The sequence below is a fragment of the Ictidomys tridecemlineatus genome, chromosome 4 (assembly GCF_052094955.1).
Source record: "Ictidomys tridecemlineatus isolate mIctTri1 chromosome 4, mIctTri1.hap1, whole genome shotgun sequence".
Taxonomy (NCBI): domain Eukaryota; kingdom Metazoa; phylum Chordata; class Mammalia; order Rodentia; family Sciuridae; genus Ictidomys; species Ictidomys tridecemlineatus.
In genome coordinates, this window is record NC_135480.1 from 195556046 (window position 1) to 195575502 (window position 19457).

Sequence of the window (19457 nt, forward strand, 5' to 3'; positions counted from 1 at the left end):
GAGGCACACCTGGGGTCCCAGACACCTCTCAGGCTCAATCATAGAATTGCACAGCCTCCCTCCATCTTCCCACACTCACTCACACGATGTCACCTGCTTGAAGTTAACCAATACATCATGGACAACATCAACATCACCGTTGCTATTTCCAAACTCCTTTCTTCAACTTGCTCTGAACCAACAGAAGTCACGAGAACGGCCGGCAGCGGCGCTGTCAGGCTGCGACAGAGTGGGGTTTGGAACCCAAGGACGGCTGATCTCCAGGTGCCTCTGCCCCCTGGAAAGAAGTACACCTGGGCTTATCTTTGATCAAGTCCGTCTCCTCTGCCTGAGCTTGTATGTGCTCCAAGGAGCTTCCCACAACCCCTGCTGTGAGGTGTCTGGTCCTGATTCAGTTCCCGCCACATCACCAAACGTGTCCGCCTGGTTCATGCTTAGAATCAGTCCTCCTTCAATAGTGATGGAGAAAAGACAGTCTCTCCCCGGGGCTATCAAAGCTCCTTCATGAGCTCTCTTCTGCCTCCACTTGGACCTCATCCCTTCTAGTCTCAGAAGACCCTCGTTCTATAATTTCAAGTCTTTGCATCTTGCTCTACCCATCTTTAGGAATGTCCTCAGCTGTTTAAAATATTGAGTGCTCAATAAACACCCGTCGAGTTTGTTTTTAAAAATCACACCACATACACGCACCTCTCTGTTGTTCCTGATTCCCACAGATCTCTTCTGCATTCATAAAGAACATCAGTTTTAGAGTCAGTTGCCTAGCAATGTGACCTTGAGCAAGTTAGTCATTTTAAAAGTGGGAATAATACTACCCTCCTTATAGGGTTGTGGTGTGTGTTAAGTGACTCAATACATATGAAAGTGTTAACCAAGGTGCCTGCCACATAATAAATGCACAGTAAATTTGTATTTGCTTATTTTTCTGTCAAATACAAATACACACTACAAATAGTTTCAAATACACATGCACCATTTCAGTAATTATTTTTACTTCCCTCTTTGTTTATCTGGAATGGTTTCAAAGCTTTGCTTTGTTCCAAACTCTCAATCAATTGATAGCTTCCTAAGCAGAACCAAAATGGCCCAAGATATTACTCACAAGCTGACACACACCCTCTTGCCCATGAGCAAAGGCCATTTTTGTTTTCTGATTTTTCTCGCAGCTTCTCCTGAGCATCGATTTTTCTGAGACAGCTATGAACAGTGTTCCAGAGGATACTGCCACAGTCTGCACTTGAATGTGTGACTTGGGCACTAAACCCAGCCGCATGGCTGCCCTTGCATCTGGCACGACCTTCTCCCATCCTGACCCTGATGATATCATGAACATAGGATGCCATGGGAATAGTGATAATGAAGAGAAGGAAGAGAACCATGGTGAAGAGGTCCATAGAGTGAGGTCCATTCCAGGTTCTCTGCTAATGGCTGTATAGGGAGAAATAATACATGGAGCCTCCTGTATGGAGTTTGTGTGATTGTGATATAATGAGGGCTTTGGCACAGAGACATGGCGTACAAGAGGGGACTTTTTGTTCTACTGATAGGGTCAAAGAAGACATCCTAAGCCATTTGATCTGGGTCTTAAAGGACAACCCATGCACGTGAACAATCATTTATTCTGCCATTCATTAATTCAGCCATGTATCAAATGACAGTTTCAAGTTGGGCTTTTGACTTAGTGTTGAACATACAAAGCTAATCAAACTTGAACCCTGCACCTGCAATCTCATGGTGGGAAGAGAGAGGGGCATATAAGTGACTGTTAGGTACAGCACACACCACAGCAACAGCAGAAACTGATACGTAGTCAAGGTACAATGCGTCATTAATGGAAACTGCACCTCATTCTACAGTTAGATCTGGTCTCATCTCAGAGTTAGGGAGAGTTAGGGAGGCTTCATGGAGAATCAATATTTGAGCTACATTTGTAAGGAAAGTAAGTTATTTATTCAGTACTTTCTATTAGGTCAGGCACTATGCTCCATACTTGATGTACCTTTAAGTTCATGATAACCAGAGAGGTAGGGAGTATTCTCTGCTTCAGACAGAGGGGGCAAGTAGAAATTGATAGAAGTTAGGTAACTTGTTAAGGTCTTCAGGTGGTATCTGGGAAGTCAGAATTCAGTATATCAAGCAGCCAGTATTAGAAATGCAGAAGAGATCCAAAGTAGAGGGGATTTTAGGTAAAGGAACTTAACACACAAAGGCAGAGCCATATGGCAGGGCCAACAGATTTTGGAATCATTCAGTCAATGCTGCTCGAGTGATGGAGTTGGTTGGGGACGATAGCGAAAGCTTCAATGCGGGAGAGAGGGGACAGGTCCCATCATGCAAGGGAACCTGAGCTCCAGTTAAGAGTTTGGATTTTATGCTGTAACCTACAGAGAGGCACGTAAGATTTTGAGCAAGAGTGAGATGAGACCATGGAAAGATGATTTAGGGTGGAGGCCAGGGGCTTTGAAGGCCAAATGAAGGAGTCTTTACAGTTATGTGCAAAGGTATTGGCAAGAGCTCCATGAAACTCTCTTGCTTTTTCTTTCTGCCTGTCAATCTAACCCATCGAAATGCAAGTTTTCAGGTTTATTTGATTTTAGGGAATGACATACCCTATGTTTTTTCTTTTCCTTTATCTTCATTCTCCCCCTGGACTGCATCTCATTCCACACAGTGGCCTGCAGGTTCTCAGTTTTTTTTTTTTTTTTCTGAGAAATGTACGTTTGGGGTTGTTGGGCCTGTAAAACATGAAATTAACCAGGGTCCTATCTTTCACACTCTCCTCCCTGCTCACCCAGGAGCCCAAATTAAATTTCACACTGAACAATCCAAAGAGCTGACATGCTCCACAGACAACAGGCACAAGGCTTTGATGGCTACAAGGTGGATGTCTCTGTCACTAGTCTCCATGCCAACTCCGCCACCTCCAACCTCCATTTTGTGGTAGATTTAGCTGATTAAAGACTTGCTTTCTAGCTGTTATAAACTCAACCAGAAAACACAACCTGTCCCTAAGTATTTAAGTGTGCACATGGCCACTTCCAGCTTATGAGCTGCATCTGTCCCAGTCTTCCGACACTCATCTTGTGGGTGGGGAAACCAAGACTAGGAGAGGTGGCAACTTGCTTCCCACCAGGACACAGGTCTTTAGGACATAAGGCAACTCCCAGTGACACCTTCAGTAAGGAGGCTTTTAAGACTAGCAAAGGAAATTGTAGTAAAAACTCTGTCCCTTGGCAATTTCTTAAAAGTGGAAATTGTCACTTGTTTTTCCAACCACCCCCTGGTTTTGGATCCCAGTCTCACTTTCCAATTCTATAATAATGACACCATTGTTATTCCACGGCCCCTGAAAAGTCTTACTCTCTCATTATCTCTAGCTCAATGACACTCCAGCTACCTTGAGTGCAACTTGTAGGGTCCACACATAAGGCTTTTCTCTAGAACTTTCATCTGCCCAAGTCTTTTCATCTCTATCCTCTGCTAAATTACTCCAGGTATAAAAGTGTAGTTCCTCATCCTCATCATAATTAATCTCTTCTCCCTATAGCATGGCCCCATTCCACTAGACATTAAAAATTACACCTGGCAGAAGCCGCCAGGTATTTTCTTTGTAACTACTCTGCCTGAGGCCAGGAGCCACACCTAGCTCATGCTGGATCTTTAAGCAAAGCAATGTTTCCCGTGCAGCAGTCATCAGTGTGAGGTTTACCTAACACACCAGCTCCAAAACTGCTACTGTGCTTTATCTTTCAGTGTCTTTCTGGGTGAGAGTGTCTAAATTGATTTAAGAGATTACACTGGTGACAGTTAATCTCATAAATAAATCTATAAAATGTATCTGATGGGTACAAATGAGTAATATTTCTTTCAGAATTTGTTTATATTTATGTTGCCTGGCACATTAAGTTGATAAAAACTTTGAGGGCAGTGGAGGATACAGGAGGAGCCAAAAAAGAGAGAAAACAAGCTTTCCCAGCAGTGAAGAATAATTATGCTGAAAAAAAGAATTATTGAGTTTATTTAGTCCAAAAAGTAATTCCATATTGTTATTCCCGAGGTATAATCCCCTTCAGTGGTTGTACTTCTTCTGGAACAAGGAGGGCAGATCTCAGAAGGCAGCCTGTCTCATGGTGGAATCTCATTGTGAGATATATTTCCTTAACCTAATCTACATTTGCATTTCTTCAGTGCAATGGACTTGGCTCTGCCTTCTGGAATCCCGTCGAGCAAATCCCAGGTTTTTCCGTCCATAAAGCAAGCTTGCTTTCAGATACCTGCAGAAAATGTCCTGTCTTCATTATTCTTCACTTTCCTTACTTCACCCATTCTTCAGAAAGTCACACTGAGTTTTAGGGAGAAGAAAAGACTTCCCCAAGTGCTATTAGAACCAAATACCCAGTATGATCGTATTAATAGGCAGGGCCTTTGTGATTAAATCATGAGGACACCATCTTCATCAGTGGGATGAATGTCCTTACAAAAGAATCTGCAATGAGTTTCCTTTTCCTTCCTGGTGTGTGGGGATTCTACAAGGTGCCATCTATGTACAATGGTCTCTTACCAGACACTAAATCTGCTGGAATATATATATATATATATATATATATATATATATATATATATATATATATATGATTTCCCAGCTTCCAGAACTGTAAGCAATAAATTTCTATTGTTTATAAGTTACCCAGTCTCTAAGGCATGTTGTTGTAATATTAGGAATGTTGATACCAAGAAAAAAGAAAGCTAGGACTCTGACTGCTATCCTGGTGGCCTTTCTATTATACTAAGAGGACTATGACATTTTATGAGCCAAGTTTTATGGCCAATGTGGCTAGGCTGTATCACACAATTGCACAATTAAACATGAATGCAGGTATTTCAACCAAGGTATTTTGTAGATGTGGTTAACTTACAAAATCAGCTAATTTCAAAGGAGGTTATCTTCTACAATCTGGGCCTCCTACCATCAGTGGAAGTCCTTAAGAACAACACTTGAGTTTTTCATGGGGAAGAAGAAATCCCACCAACAGAGTACAGGTCCCACTCTGGAGCTTCCAATCTGCTGGTCTGCCAGATAGATAGATGATCAGATAGACACAGATAGACATATATACACATTCTACGTGCATGTTTGTATGTGTGTGTTTGTGTATTCTACTGACTCTGCTTCTACTTCTCTGTTTGAACCTGATTATACAAGGAGCTTTACCCAAAGATTATGCAGGAGAGGATTTCAGATCCACAGATAGATCTGGAAGTGGAGACCACTATGGACAGGGAGCCTTTGAACTCTTCTCAGTGGCTGCCATGGAAGAACTTATTTCCTCCAAGTCAAGGGCTGGCCCTGGCCCTACCGCTGGGCTAGTGGCTGCCATAGATCTTAAGGAAGCCCTGTGCATTCAAGAAGGCATGTGGATAGAGGGAGCCGTGCCCTTCCCCTCGTCCTGGAGAGACACTGACTGGCTCCTTCTTAAATAGGTCCTTGGTTCTTCTCCTGCTTCCACTGACTGCATCTGGGAGAAGGGCAGGCAGACCAGACTGCATTTCTCCCCAGGGCTAATGAGATATATCAGATGCAGTTGACACTTGGGTCAGGCAAGCACCTGCTCTTCTGGGGCCTGAGGCTTCCTACTAACCTGGGAAGGAATTTGCTGCGGCAGCTTAGAGTGGAAAGGTTAGTGGAGAATTCCTTGCAGGGGTTAAGACTTGGAATGCTTTTCAGACTGCCCCAGGACACCAAGTAAGTACAGAATTCACCGAGGACATTGGAGAGAGGAGAGCTCAGATCCTGAAATCAGCTCTCTACGGCTAAGGGGTGGTTGAGTGGAGTGAGGAGAGCTGGTTCTGCGTGGGGCTGTGTGAGACCTCATTTTGAATCTCTCACTGGTTTTATGACTTCTGTGACACTCAGCTTCCCTATCAGTGAAATAAGGATTAAAAAGGAAACTTCCCTATAGGATTATGATAAGGACTAAACAACAGATGAACACATACAACACTCGTAAACACGTGTGACATGCACACATCCCGTCATATCACTGTTCAGTGAATGAGCACTATTGTTACTGCTCTCCCTTTCATCTTTCAATATTTTTCTGATCTTTTCTTTTTCCTCAGCCCTGATTGGAAACCATCTGTGGCAGATAGAGTAGTAATGAAAAGCCTAGTCCTTATCATCATGGAAACAAAGGTCCATTCCTCTTTGTGACAGTGAGAATAGAGTTGCCTATTGCCTGTTGAACATTGATTTTGACTGTTGATTCATGTAATGCAGGCATGATAATGCCCAAGATGTTGATATAGCATGATGAGTGTCAGAATGGGCATGGGAGTGACCAGCTTCCAGGGTCTGAATCCCAGATCTATTACTTGAGAGCAGTTTGACCTTACACAAGTCGTTTGCCATTTGATCCCTCTTTGCTACAGTTTCCTCCTTTATAAGCTGGAAATAACAGTGCCTTTCTCACAGGTCTGTTAGGGTATTAACTGTATTTATACGTATAAAAGGCTTGGAAGAATGCCTAGCACTTAGAAAGAACCCAATAAATGATGGCTAGTCCCCATTGTGCTTTGAGTGTGTATTAGATGAGATATGTCTTTAAACGTGTGGTAACCAGCAGGTACACAATCAAATAATAACAATTGCAGTCATTGTCATGGCTTCTAAGGATGGGAACAACATCATTCGATTCTGACTTCTGCAGCCCTGATACATTCTCAATAAAGTAAGGTTCATCTCCAGGTCTTTAATTTTATTCTTTTTTACCTTTCTAGAGAATTAATGTGGCTGCATCTAAGTTCCATGGATTTCTCTGTTCAAATGCAAAGTCTTCAGTGACTTCCATCTGCCGAATAAAATCCAGCCTCTGGACATCTTTGAAATGCCACTGTCTCTTCCCCAATGAGCTTTTTGAGCTTTATTACCTACTCTTATATTAGTGTTCATCTCATCTCTGCTTTCATTGCTCTGTCTCCTGCCCTCCAGCATACAGTAAGTGTGTTGTCTGAGACGGTGTCAGCCTGGACAATGTAAGGACCACATGATCCTAATAGCCACCAGGGATCAGAGCCTGCTGTGCACCCGTCCCTGTGCTACATACTTTATATACAGTGTTTCCTTCCAATTTGATATTCAAGTGACCCTGTCAGGCAAGAATCATTAATCTCTATAAGTAAGGCCTCTAGGCTCAGTCAGGTGAAATGACTTGCCCAGGGTGCTACAGCACGTTCCTGTCGGAGCTGCTCATTAGCTTGCTTGTCTTACATTCCTGACACCTTATTCCTTTTTAAAAACTTGTTATGCAAATATAACATGCTTCCAGAAATGTCACAAATGCATGGCTTTGTGAATTCTGTAAACTTTATAAACTGAATACATCTGTGCACTGAAATCAAGAACCAGAACATCAATAGTACCCCTAAAGCTCTTCGCGTGATCCCTTCTGCATCGGCTTGCCTGACAGTCACCAAGAGTGTGATGTCCAGCATGGGCTTTAACCTGGGTTATTCTTGCTATTTTTATACTTTAAATAGATGGAATAGTGAATGAGGAATCCTTTTAGGACTGCATCCTTCAGTTCCATCCGGGTATGTGAAACTCATCCTTACCATTGTCTTCAGCTGTGGACCATTGAGTTTCACTCTTGTAGAGGACTTCCCCTCGGTTCTCTGTTTTAGTCAGATTAACCATCTCTGTGACCAAAATGCCTGACAAGCACAGCGTAGAGGAGGGAATGTTTACTGTGGCTCATGGTTTCAGAGGTCTCAGTTAATACATGGCTGGCTCCACTGTATTGGGCCCAAGGTGAGGCGGAACATCATGGCAGAGGAAAGTAGCTCAGGACATGAAAACCAGAACCTAGTGGCAGCTCTGCTCACCAGGAACAAAATTTAAATCCCAAAGTCATCTACTTCTTTCCGCCACACTCTGCCTGCCTGCAGTGACAGCCCAGTTTATCCATATCAGGGGATTAATGCACTTACTAGGTTAAGGTTCTAGTAATGTAGTCATTTCACCTCTAAGCTTTCTTGAATTGTCTCATACATGAGCTTTTGGGAGACGCCTCATTATCCAAACCATAACAGTCACCTGCAAACTCAATGCTGGATAACATGGCCATATAGAAAGGTTCAACAAAGTCTATGCATCTGAATAAATATCACAAGATCTAACAATGGCAAAGACGGGATAGGTGCCCTAAATGTAAGAGGGGTGCAGATGTGCGCAAAAGAAAGAAGGAGCGGTTTAAACAACCTCCAAGTTCAACACCTGACTCATGTATTATTTTTCAAAAGTTTATTATAGTAAGAATGCTTGATGTGAGATATGTTTTAAACAAATTTTTAAGTTTACAATACATCATTGTTGATTATGGGCACCGTGTTCTGCTGCAGATTTCTAGAACTTAATCATCTTGCCTGATACTTTATAACCGCCAGTTGGTGATTATCTACACCCACCCCTCCAGTCTCTGGAAGCTATCATTCTACTGTTTGATTCTGTGAGTTTGCATTAGATACACCATGTAAGCGTATTATGTTAAAGACTATGCCTCATTCATAGCCCACCAACTCACACACAATTATGAATTTTTGAATATCTCAGAGAATTTCTTTAGAAAGCTATAAATCCCAAATGAGGACTAAATTAATTGTTTCTGTCCCAGACTCAAAGATCCTCAATCCTGCTCACTACCGCGTTCTCTCTCTCATCTCCAGTATCTGGACACTGCTTGTTTTCCTGTATCTGAACGGACCTCTCTGGACACACTACAAAGAGCTTTCTCAACTAGAAGCCTCTGCCAAGAACATCCTGTTCAACAATCTTTGTTTATCCCTTCAAATGCACTGGCTAGGAGGGTCGCTTCTATTTCCGCAGATGGCGCTGCTCTGAACACATCCTAGTACCCAGGGATGCGTTTCTGGTCTTCTACCATCTGTATCTCTGGATTCAACCTGATCTGTGTGTTAGAGCTGTTAGGTAACCACACTGTATGTGCCTTCTCCTTTCAGCAAGCAGAAAAATGGGCACACCCTTCCAGGCAGATGAAGTTGCTCTATTATCTCTGACAAGGAACAGTCTCTGGGAGAAGTTGAACGTGGTGGCTAGTTACTGCCACAAGAATATCCTCAGTGTCAGTTTTACTAAGCAAAGAGAGCCCATCTTGGCAGGCTTTCTCCAACATCTTAAAGAGAGTCATGAATTATTCTCATTCAACAGGTCAATTTAGACAGCTATTTTAGGGGACCTTTGACAGCCAACTCAACCGTAGGTCTATCAGTATGCGGTTTCATTCAATAATAACAGTGACACCTCACATTTGCAGAGCAGTTTATAATTTAAGGAACACTTTTTACATGTTTCTGAAGGCAATGTGCACACCCTCGTATATTCTTGTCAATATTCCCTATGCTGCATTTTACAGACCAGATAACAGGCTCAGAGTTTCTGTTGTTGCCCAAGGTTACAAGCCAGGCATTACATGCTATTTAGTCCTCTAAAAATCTGAAACAAGATATTTATTTCACACTTTTTTGCTTAAGATATTTTTTGACTGCCTATATAAGCCTTCTGTAAATAAGATTATTTCATGATAACTTGCCCTAAAGAAAATAAATGGGAAGTGAGGGGTAGCCTCTCTAATTAAATACAAAAATGTGGGTTCTCCATCAGCTTTTTTATTACCTCTGAGAAGCAATCTACATGCCAGAAGAGCCTGGGAAGCCCTTTAAGACCAAGTTGAAGTTCAACTCCAAATATACAAGCTGTTCTCCCTCAAGGTTTAGGGACGAACTCACCCACCATCCCTGATCCTAGAACCCTAAACCACACCACTCAGCCCTCAATCAAAAGATACTCTTTTGCGTCTCAGTAATGGGTCCAGCTTCACTTTTGATGGTCCCCATCTCTGCCAAGAGTTCTTCTCCTTCTCCAGTAAGCACCTAGCTTTTTACTTGTCCCTACCTTCTTACCTTTCCAAAAACTGGCCAAGATTCTGGTGTCTGTTATATGAGAAATATTGATTCTACTTACAGTCATCTGCTCTGTCTACGCCTTTGCTGAAGTGGATTGCCCACCTGTCTGGATAAGGGGAAAGCCTGATTCTGAAAATGTTTTGAGTTGAAAAACCTGGTGGTCCCCTTCCCACTTGGAATCTAAAACACAGGATTTTCTCCTTGACCAACAACTGTATTATCAATATCCAGATCAGAAAAGAATTTTGCCAAGGGCCCAGACCGAGGATATTTTAGGCTTTTGAAGTCATTTGGTTTGTGTGACAATTCTGCCACAGTAGCATAAAAACAACTATACACAACATGTAAACGAATGGTGTGTGGCTGTGTTCCAATCAAATTTACACAAACAGGCAGGAGGCCAGATATGTCCTGCGGGCACTGGTTTTCAGACCCCTGATCAATAGGACTGATTCGGGTTGGAGAAACCTACCATCAATTTAGTGCCATCTAGAATCTGCCAAAGATTAGTTATGACATCTGATATTTGACAGCAGAGTCAAATGGCCACGTTAATTTCTCTTCATCGGACTCCCTCACAGGATAGGCAGCATGCCGAGCTGATAAAGCTTCAACAGGACTTTTCTGCATTGATTTTGAAGGGAAGAAATGCTTGAGGGCAAGGCAGGATGTGAAGATAGTTAAGATGTTTTTGGCTGCCATAATAGATCTTGACTAGCAGTGACTTAACCCAAAGGCCACTTATTATTCATACAATTAGACCAGCATCCATTGACCTCAGGATGGGTGGAATGGCTCCGAGCCCATTTTCAAGGACACAGGACCTTCACGTCTTTCTACTATGGCATCCTTAACCTTCTTGGCTTCTCACATTTCACCTAATAGTTCCAGGATAGGTATAGGGCCTTAAGAATCACATCCTCACAGGTCTGTTTCCAAATTATTAAGGGAAAAAAATGGAGCAAAGGACCTCCCTTCCCTCTCCTTTCTCTTTAATGAGAAATTTCCCCAGGAATCCTCTGGAAAGATTTTGCCTCCTGTCAGTCAGAATTAGGTCACACACGCTCACCTCTAAGCAACCACCAGCAAAGAGGAATGGGGATGGCCCACTGAATTAGAAGAGGTATGATTCATCCTTTGGGTCTAAATCCATTCCTCTGAATTAAACTTGAATACTGAGGGGAGAAAGGGCTGGGGTGAAGACAGCTGATGGGTAGATGAACAGGAGTTCAGACCACCACCACCATGACTGAGGAGGGCATGCTCGGCCTGCTGGTAAGGGGAGGCTGAGCACCCCTAGAATCTGAACTCTGGGTGACATGTGTCTTTCGGCACCATGGTTCTCAAATATTAGTATTCCTGGGACTCACCAGAGGCTTTTGTTAAAATTCAGTCTTAGGGACCCTGCCCTGGAAATTCCAATTGCACAGGGCTAGGAGGGGGCACAATATGTTTTTGGGACAAGTTCTCCAGGGGGCTCTGATGCAGGTCATCTGTTGCTCACATCATGAGAATCAATCACTGCATGATTTTTGGTTCTTTAATCAAAATGATGCACAAGATAGAAGCAACTCAAATTTTCAGTTCCTCTTAAAAGCAAAAATTTAAATATGTAAATACTAGGAGCTTCCCTTTGTGCTGAAAAGAAATAACTTGGGCCTATCTAACTCCATGGATATCACCCCAAGGTGCCTGTATTAAGTGTGTCACCTATGAGCGACATATGAGCGTCGAGGCTAAAAGTGAAACACCAAAGAAACTCATGTGAACATGGCTTGTGAGCATCTTGATCGTTTTCAGGCATTCATAGCAACCTTAGGTGCAGAGAAACTTGAATTTTATTCCTAAGATAAATTTGAACGATAGTCTAATTAAACTCCTGAGCCTCGATGTCCATTCATATGAAATAGAGGAAAATAATTTCTTTATATCATATTAGAGCAAATATTTTGAAAATTATTAGGAGAGAAATTACCTTGTAAAGCATTTATTGTGGTGCTTAGTGCCTAAAATACTCAATAAATGTTGGCCCACATCATATCTTTGTCTCATCAGACTAGTAGTAGTGGTGAAGATTTATATTTGCAAATATCTTATACTTATTAAGTTTTCCTTAACAATTTCTCATTTACAAATGTGAAACTAAATCCCACCTCTATGGACGAAATTGAAAAATTTACAAAATTAGTTGGCGGGGTTGAGTCTTAAACTCAACTTGATTCTCTAATCAAAATTTCTAATAATCTATATATTAAATTCATAACGAACAAAGGTGACCCAGTTTCCTGGTGTGAGTTAAGAAAGCACTCACCCTGGGGAAGGCTGTTTCATTTTATTCCCTACATATTCTCTCTCTCTCTCTTTCTCTCTCTTGCTAACCTATACTCTGGCCAATATGCAGAAGGACTACTGGGGTAATTACAAAGGGGAGTGGAGGCACTCATTGGTGGGACCAAGAGAGACAAGTCGATGTGGCTCAATCTGTTGAGAATTGACTGCAATCAATTTCTCCAGCAGCCTGTCCAAGGCTGCAGCCGTAAAGCATTCATCCAGCTGATCAATGGCGGCCTTGAGCTCAGCAGAGGAAGAGGCAAAGCGGTGGCGGCAGCCCAGCCTCAGGGCAGTCGGCTGCAGGCCAGCTCAAGTCCAAGGTCAGTCTCTGGGTCCCCTCTCCCTCTCCTCTCTCTGTCTAGTTCTCTGGAAGAGATGTCAAAACAATATGGGATGGCTAAAAACACATGAGAAGCATTCCTGGAAGCTCTGGAGGAAAGAGAGAAAACTCATTTGCCAAAGATAATAAAAATAATAATAATCTCATATTCATCATCATAACCATAATGACAGTGGTTGTAATAATGACAGGGCACCTGATTTTATCTTCTGCTCTCTGAACGTGAAAGTACATCTTTATATCCAAATGAAAGTCATTTAAGAGCTGTAGTTTTGCAGCAAATGGAATTCATCACATTTAATAAAATGCTAATTGATGTGGAGGAAGGAAGCCTGGTCTTTCTGGTTTTGTACGTTTGTTCATTCATCAAAGGACGGGGGTCCAGTACTACGTTTTAGGATACATTACATCTTGCACTTAATAGGTGCAACTTCATGTGTATTTTTAAACATGCCAGGCACTATGCTAATATGTTGTTGGATAAAAATTAATAAATAAAAGGTGCCCCTTGCTCTCAAGACATTCACATTGTAAAAGTAGCATGTAACCAGGAGACTGTGGTGAGAAAGACACACAACCAGTGTTCAAGGGTCCAGAGGGAAGACAGGTTAATTTGGGTGGGCCAGCGAGTGAAAGGCATGGGGGTAATTTGAGTTCTGAATGCTCGATGGAGAAGTGACAAGGAAGTCCAGGAAGGTAGGTGGGAGCTTAAGAGAAGGGAACTTTGCTCCCAAGAAACTCTCATGCATTAGCCTTCTCCATCCCTTAGCCAATGGGAACCATTAACAATACTTAAGAGAAAAATATCCAGTTCTCATCTGGAAATTGTGCTTTTTTTTAATAGGGAGGAGGAGAGAGAGAGAGAGAGAGAGAGAGAGAGAGAGAGAGAGAGAGAGAGAGAGAGAGAGAGAGAGAGAGAGAGAGAGAGAAGAGAGAAAGAGAAAATGAATTAGGTAGAGGAAGGGATAAAATCAAATAATTTAACTAAGTTGCTCAGGATACAGCAGGCAAGGGTAGATTTTGTATTCACGTGTTTTAACTCAAATTTCAGTGTTTTTTCCAATACTTTCTACCATGGTGGCAGGCAGGAACACCGATTTTATATTGAGACAGATCTGGTTTACATCCTGGCTCTGCCCCTTTGGAGCTAAGTGACTGTGGCTGTTTACTGCAACTCCCTTAGGCTAGATTTCTTCATCTATAAAATGGGGATGGGATTCCTGGCTTTTGGATAATTGTGAGAGTCAAATGTAATAATATATGTAAGGATTTCGGTAGAGCTCCTGACATCCTGCAGGATTTTGATGTATGTTAGATGCCATTATTATTAATATCAACTTCAAATACCCTACTCATGTTTCCTTTCTGAACCTTTCTTCCACTTCTTTTGACATCTCTTAGAATACTTTAGTACTTTAGATTAATTTTGGGCATTAGGATGGACTATCAGAAAAGCTATTTTGGTTTAGAGGGACTTTCCCTCACCTTTTTGAACACACCACCCAGTTGAATATCATATATCATATGAAGAATGGTTAAGGGAGATGGGAAAATTTGGAAGGGCAGATAAGCCATATTCATGTATTTCAAAAGCTGTCAGTTTTAAGAGGGATGAGACTTATTCCTGTTTGCCTTAAAAGGTAAAAGTTTGGCCAATAGATGGAAGTTTCTAGGAAGTTTGTTTTCTTTCAATTAAAAAGAAAAAAGTATTATAAAACAGGCATGGTGGCACATGCCTATAATTCCAGCAGGAGGACTACAAGTTCAAGACCAGTCTCGGCAAATTAACAAGGCCCTGTCTCAGAATCAAAGTAGGACTGGGTGGGTAGGGCTCAGTAGTGAAGCACCCCTGCATTCAATCCTCTACTGATTGGGGCTGAATGGAAATCAAATGTGCTAAATTGTAGGGTAGGTAGCAAGTTTCCCCAACAATGAAAGGATTCAAGATGATATTGATGGTTGCAAAAGACATTTTAACTGGAGACTGAATTAAATGATCATTATTAAAACTACAACATCATCTGTTCAATATAAATAACATAAGCCATGTATAAATGCTTTGGAGTTTCCAAATGAGTGACTTGATATAATAGGGCATGCATCCTGAGACCTAGGGGCTAAATCCAATCTGTAGATGTGTTTTTCAGACCAGTGGTAGACCATGTTCTTTTCAGTATATCTTGTCCACATCATTCCCTATATTTTTACCCTAGTGAATATTACCTGCTTACTTTCACTGTCTGATCCAGTATGGAAAGAACCCTAAATCAGAAGTCAGGAGACTCAATTTTCTCTCTGGGTCTACCAATAACTGACTGTATTTTTTGGGATCAACAACTTTCCCATCTTGGCCTCACTGTCTATCTAATAAAATGAAGGGATTGGACTGAGCATCTAAGGTCACTTTTGTCTAGCATTCAGAGATGTATCTTGAGCAAAAAGATTCATTCTAAAGACATTCTTTGAAAAAGCAATGACTTTCTCTAAACTCCCTGGAGAAGGGTGAATGGGTATACTGTTGTTGTTTCTAAGTAGAATTTGTGATCATTAATGAAAGACTGATGGATCTGTCATCAAACTTCTTGGCTTTTTCTAGCTTTTCCCAAGTTATTCCAAATAATGAGATGAAAATATCCAAATATTTCCCACGTGTTCTCTGTTTGCATTCCAAATAGCTAAAGTCCTTTTTTTAGCTAAGGGATTGAACCTATCCACTGGAGATTGATCGGTTGGTTGTTGTTGCTGTAGTTCCCCTGCAAAGACTGTCAGTTAAAAATTTGAGAAATGACAAAGAAAGAAAAGAATCTCAAAGACCAGTAAATTGGGGGGGTGGGAATACAGTAAGTGCCTGAGATCACAGATAATGGTCATTCTGAAGCTTTATGTATGAGGTCTTTTCCCTCTAAAGAGCAGCTCAGCTCTAGACTGGAGTCGGTTTACTAATTGTTTGACATTGGGTGCGCCTCCTGCCCCCATCTGCAATACAGTCCCTCTTATCTGATGAGATTGGGTCTATAATTGCAAGCTAATGGAAAGTCAGTTAAAGCAGAAACATGCAGGAGCATTCAGGAGCAGGCCACTGACTAGGAGGGCCCAGTTTACAGTGGACACTAGTCTTATTTCCAAAGAAAATGGAAAGCATCCAGAAGTGGATTCCTTCAAAAGTCAGAGATGACCATGCACAAACAATTAAAAATTATAGAAGAGCCCAAAACAAGATACTTGCCTAAATCCATTCAGAGACAATTAGCATTTTGGTATACATGCAAAACCATTCTCTTTCAACATTTTTTTTTTTTTTTTGGTACCAGGGATTGAACTCAGGGGCACTAGACCACTGAGTTACATCCCCAGCCCTGTTTTGTATTTTATTTAGAGACAGGACCTCACTGAATCGCTTAGTGCCTCGCTTTTGCTGAGGCTGGCTTTGAACTCACGATCCTCCTGCCTCAGCCTCCCAAGCCATTCGGATTACAGGTGTGCACCACTATACCCGGCTTTTCATATATTTTCAATTGTATAATTTACATATAGAGTGTACGTAAATATATTTTGTAAGTAATATAACACATATGTAAAGAGGTATGATGAACTTGTTTTATAAGCTATATTTCACTTAAAATATATCATAAGCATCTCTTAACAGTGTTAAATATAAATACATTATAATTTTGTTAGCAATTTTATTTCCTCATTTAAAAGGCCCAGTTAATCCCCAAATGTCATCTATGATGCCATCTGTTTTTCAGATTTTCAACATAAATATGCATTAACTGTGTACTTAAAAAATATGAAAAGAAGAGGTTGGGGGTGTGGCTCAGTGGTAGAGAGCTTACCTAGCATGTGTGAGGTACTGGGTTCCATCCTCAGCACCACATAAAAATAGATCAATAAAATAAAGGTATTGTATTTATCTACAAGTAAAACTAAAAATAAAAAATGTGAAAAGAAGAAAACAAAACAAAAACACATATATACTGGTTAAAAAGTCACATAATTACAGTTACAGTGTGGATCTTAGAATGAAACATGCCTGAATTTTAAATAGAAAATATGCTTATTTGCCATGGATCGTGTGACTTTGGGGCACGTTACCCATCTGAGTTTCCATTGACCATCTAAAAATGGGAAAAATTAAACAAATCACTGAAGATTGTTGGGGGGGGGTTGAAGAAAGCTAAAATCTGTGTAGCACTTTACATAGACTTGGTTCTTCATCTTCATCATCACCGCCACCATCATTATTATCCTTGTCTTAAACGCCTTATCTGAGTTAAAAAAAAAAAATAGGTCAAAGCAGATAAAGAAACACACACAAAAAAAATTCCACCTTATATTTATATTCTGAAGTTTCTGATATCAATATCTAAGAATGTTCCTTCACTCCTGGATATCATGTGTAGGGATACCCCATTCCATAGGGAATATCCCCCTTCCCCAAAGACCTGACACTTGAATTGATGTTTAACTAAAATTAGGATGATCCACAATAATAACATGAATTCAAACCAAAAGCTGGTTACACAGTTTTGCTAATAAGCCTGCAGGGAAAATAAGATTACCCCCTATATTTTGTTCTTAACAGCTTTATAGAGATATTATTTTCATATTCCACAATTCATTTAATATAAAATTCAGGGGTTGTTTTAGTATATTCATTGAGTTGTGCAATGACTATCATAATCAATTTCAGAATATATTGTTTACCCTCAGGAGAAACCCCCAGTCTACGAGCAGTCACACCTCACTATCCCCCACCAATTTGCTAATGAACTGTCAGACTGTTTTCCAAAACAAATACACCATTTTATATTGCAACAGCGGCTTGTGAGCATTTTGGTTTCTCATCTTTGTCAACATTTTTTTTATCATCTGCTTTTTTTATTATAGCCATGCTAGAGTTTGTGAAGTGATGTTTCACTATGATTTTAACTTGCATTTATTTCTTCATTTCATCTTGATCATCTTTTCTTGTGCTTATTGGCTATTTGTGTATCTTCTTTGGAGAAAAGTTTATTCATATAATTTACCCATTGGGTTGTCTTTTTACAATTAAGTCGCACAAGTTCCTTGTATATCCAACGTATGAAATCCTTCTCAAATAGATGATTCACAACTGTTTATATTCCATGTCGTAAGATGTCTTTACGCATTCATCACGTCATTTGATGTATAAAATATTTAGTTTTGAGGAAGTGCAAGACATATCTATTAGTTCTTTTGTCACTTGTTTTGAACTGAGAAACTAACTGACCTTGGGCCTAACCCAAGGTCACAAAAATTTAATCCTATGTTGTCTTCTAATAGTTTCGGAGTTGTTTTAGCTTTTACATTTATGATTCATTTTGGCTTTGTGTATAGTGTTAGGGGTTCAAGCTTCACTCCTTTCAGTACAGATGACCAGTTATTGCATCATTATTTGTTGGAAAACAATTTCCCCTATTGAACTGTTTTGGTCTATTTATTTAAAAAAATCAATTGACTAAAAGCATGAGGGTTTATTTCAAGGCCCTCAATACTAGTTCACATATTTTTATATATTTCTATTCCAATATTAAAACCACATTATCATAATAACTGCCATTTTGTGTTAAGAATTGAAATCAGGAACTGAGTTCCCCAGATTTCCTCTTCCTTCCAGGGTGGTTTTTGCTGTATTGAATCCCTTGCATTTCCATATGAATTTTACAATTGGCTTATCAAATTCTATCAGATGTTGATAAAACTGCCTTGAATCTTTTTGTCAGTATTAACAATATTAAGTCTTTGATTCACAAGTTATATCTTTTAAATTGTGTTTAATTTCTTTCAATAATAATGTTTAATAATTTTTAGGATAAAAGTTTTTGAACTTATTTTTCTAGAATCATTCATATTTATTCATTTATTTGCTTTTATTTATTTATTTGTTTTTGGTACTGGGGATTGAATCAAAAGGGTGCTGTACCCTGAGCCATATTGCAAACCTTTTTTTTTTTTTTTTAATTTTGAGAAAGGGTCTTGGTAAGTTGCTTATGGCCTTGCAAAGTCCTAACAGATACCTTGTTGAGACTGGTCTCAAACTCACAATCCTCCTGTCTCAGCCTCCCAAGTTGCTGGGATTATAGGTATGAGCCACCAGAACTGGCTCATATTTTATTTTTGATGCTATTATAAATTAAATTGTTTTCTTCATTTAATTTTCAGATTGTTCCATTGCTAGTGTTTAGAAAAGAAATTGATTTTTATATATTGATCTTGTATCTTGGAAACTTTTTGCTTATCAGCTGTAATAGTTTTCCATGGGTTCCCTAGGACTTTCTATGTACAGGGTCATGTATTCTGCAAATAGATAGGTTACTTCTTCCTTCCCAGCTGGATGATTTTGATATTGGTTTTTGCCTGAATGCCTTGGATAGAACCTTGACTACACTATTGACTTTCAGTGGTGAGAGCAGATGTTCTTGTCTTGTTCCCCATCTTAGAAAACTTTTCCATGTGATATTGCCAATGGTGTTTTTGTTGGTAATCCTTATCAATTTGAAGAATTCTTTCTAGATTTTTATCATGAAGGCATGTTGAATTTTTGTCAAATGGCTTTTCTGCACCTTTTTGAAATCATTATATGAATTTCATTCTTTGTCCAAGTAACATAGTTACTACATTGATTCATTTTCATATATTGAATCAAATTTACATTTCTGGGATAATTCTCACGTGATCATTGTGCATGATGACTTTTATATGTTGCTGGATAAAGTTTGCTAGCTTTTTAAAAATATTTTTCCCCATATTTGCAGAGATATTTGTTTAATTTGTTTTTGTTTTG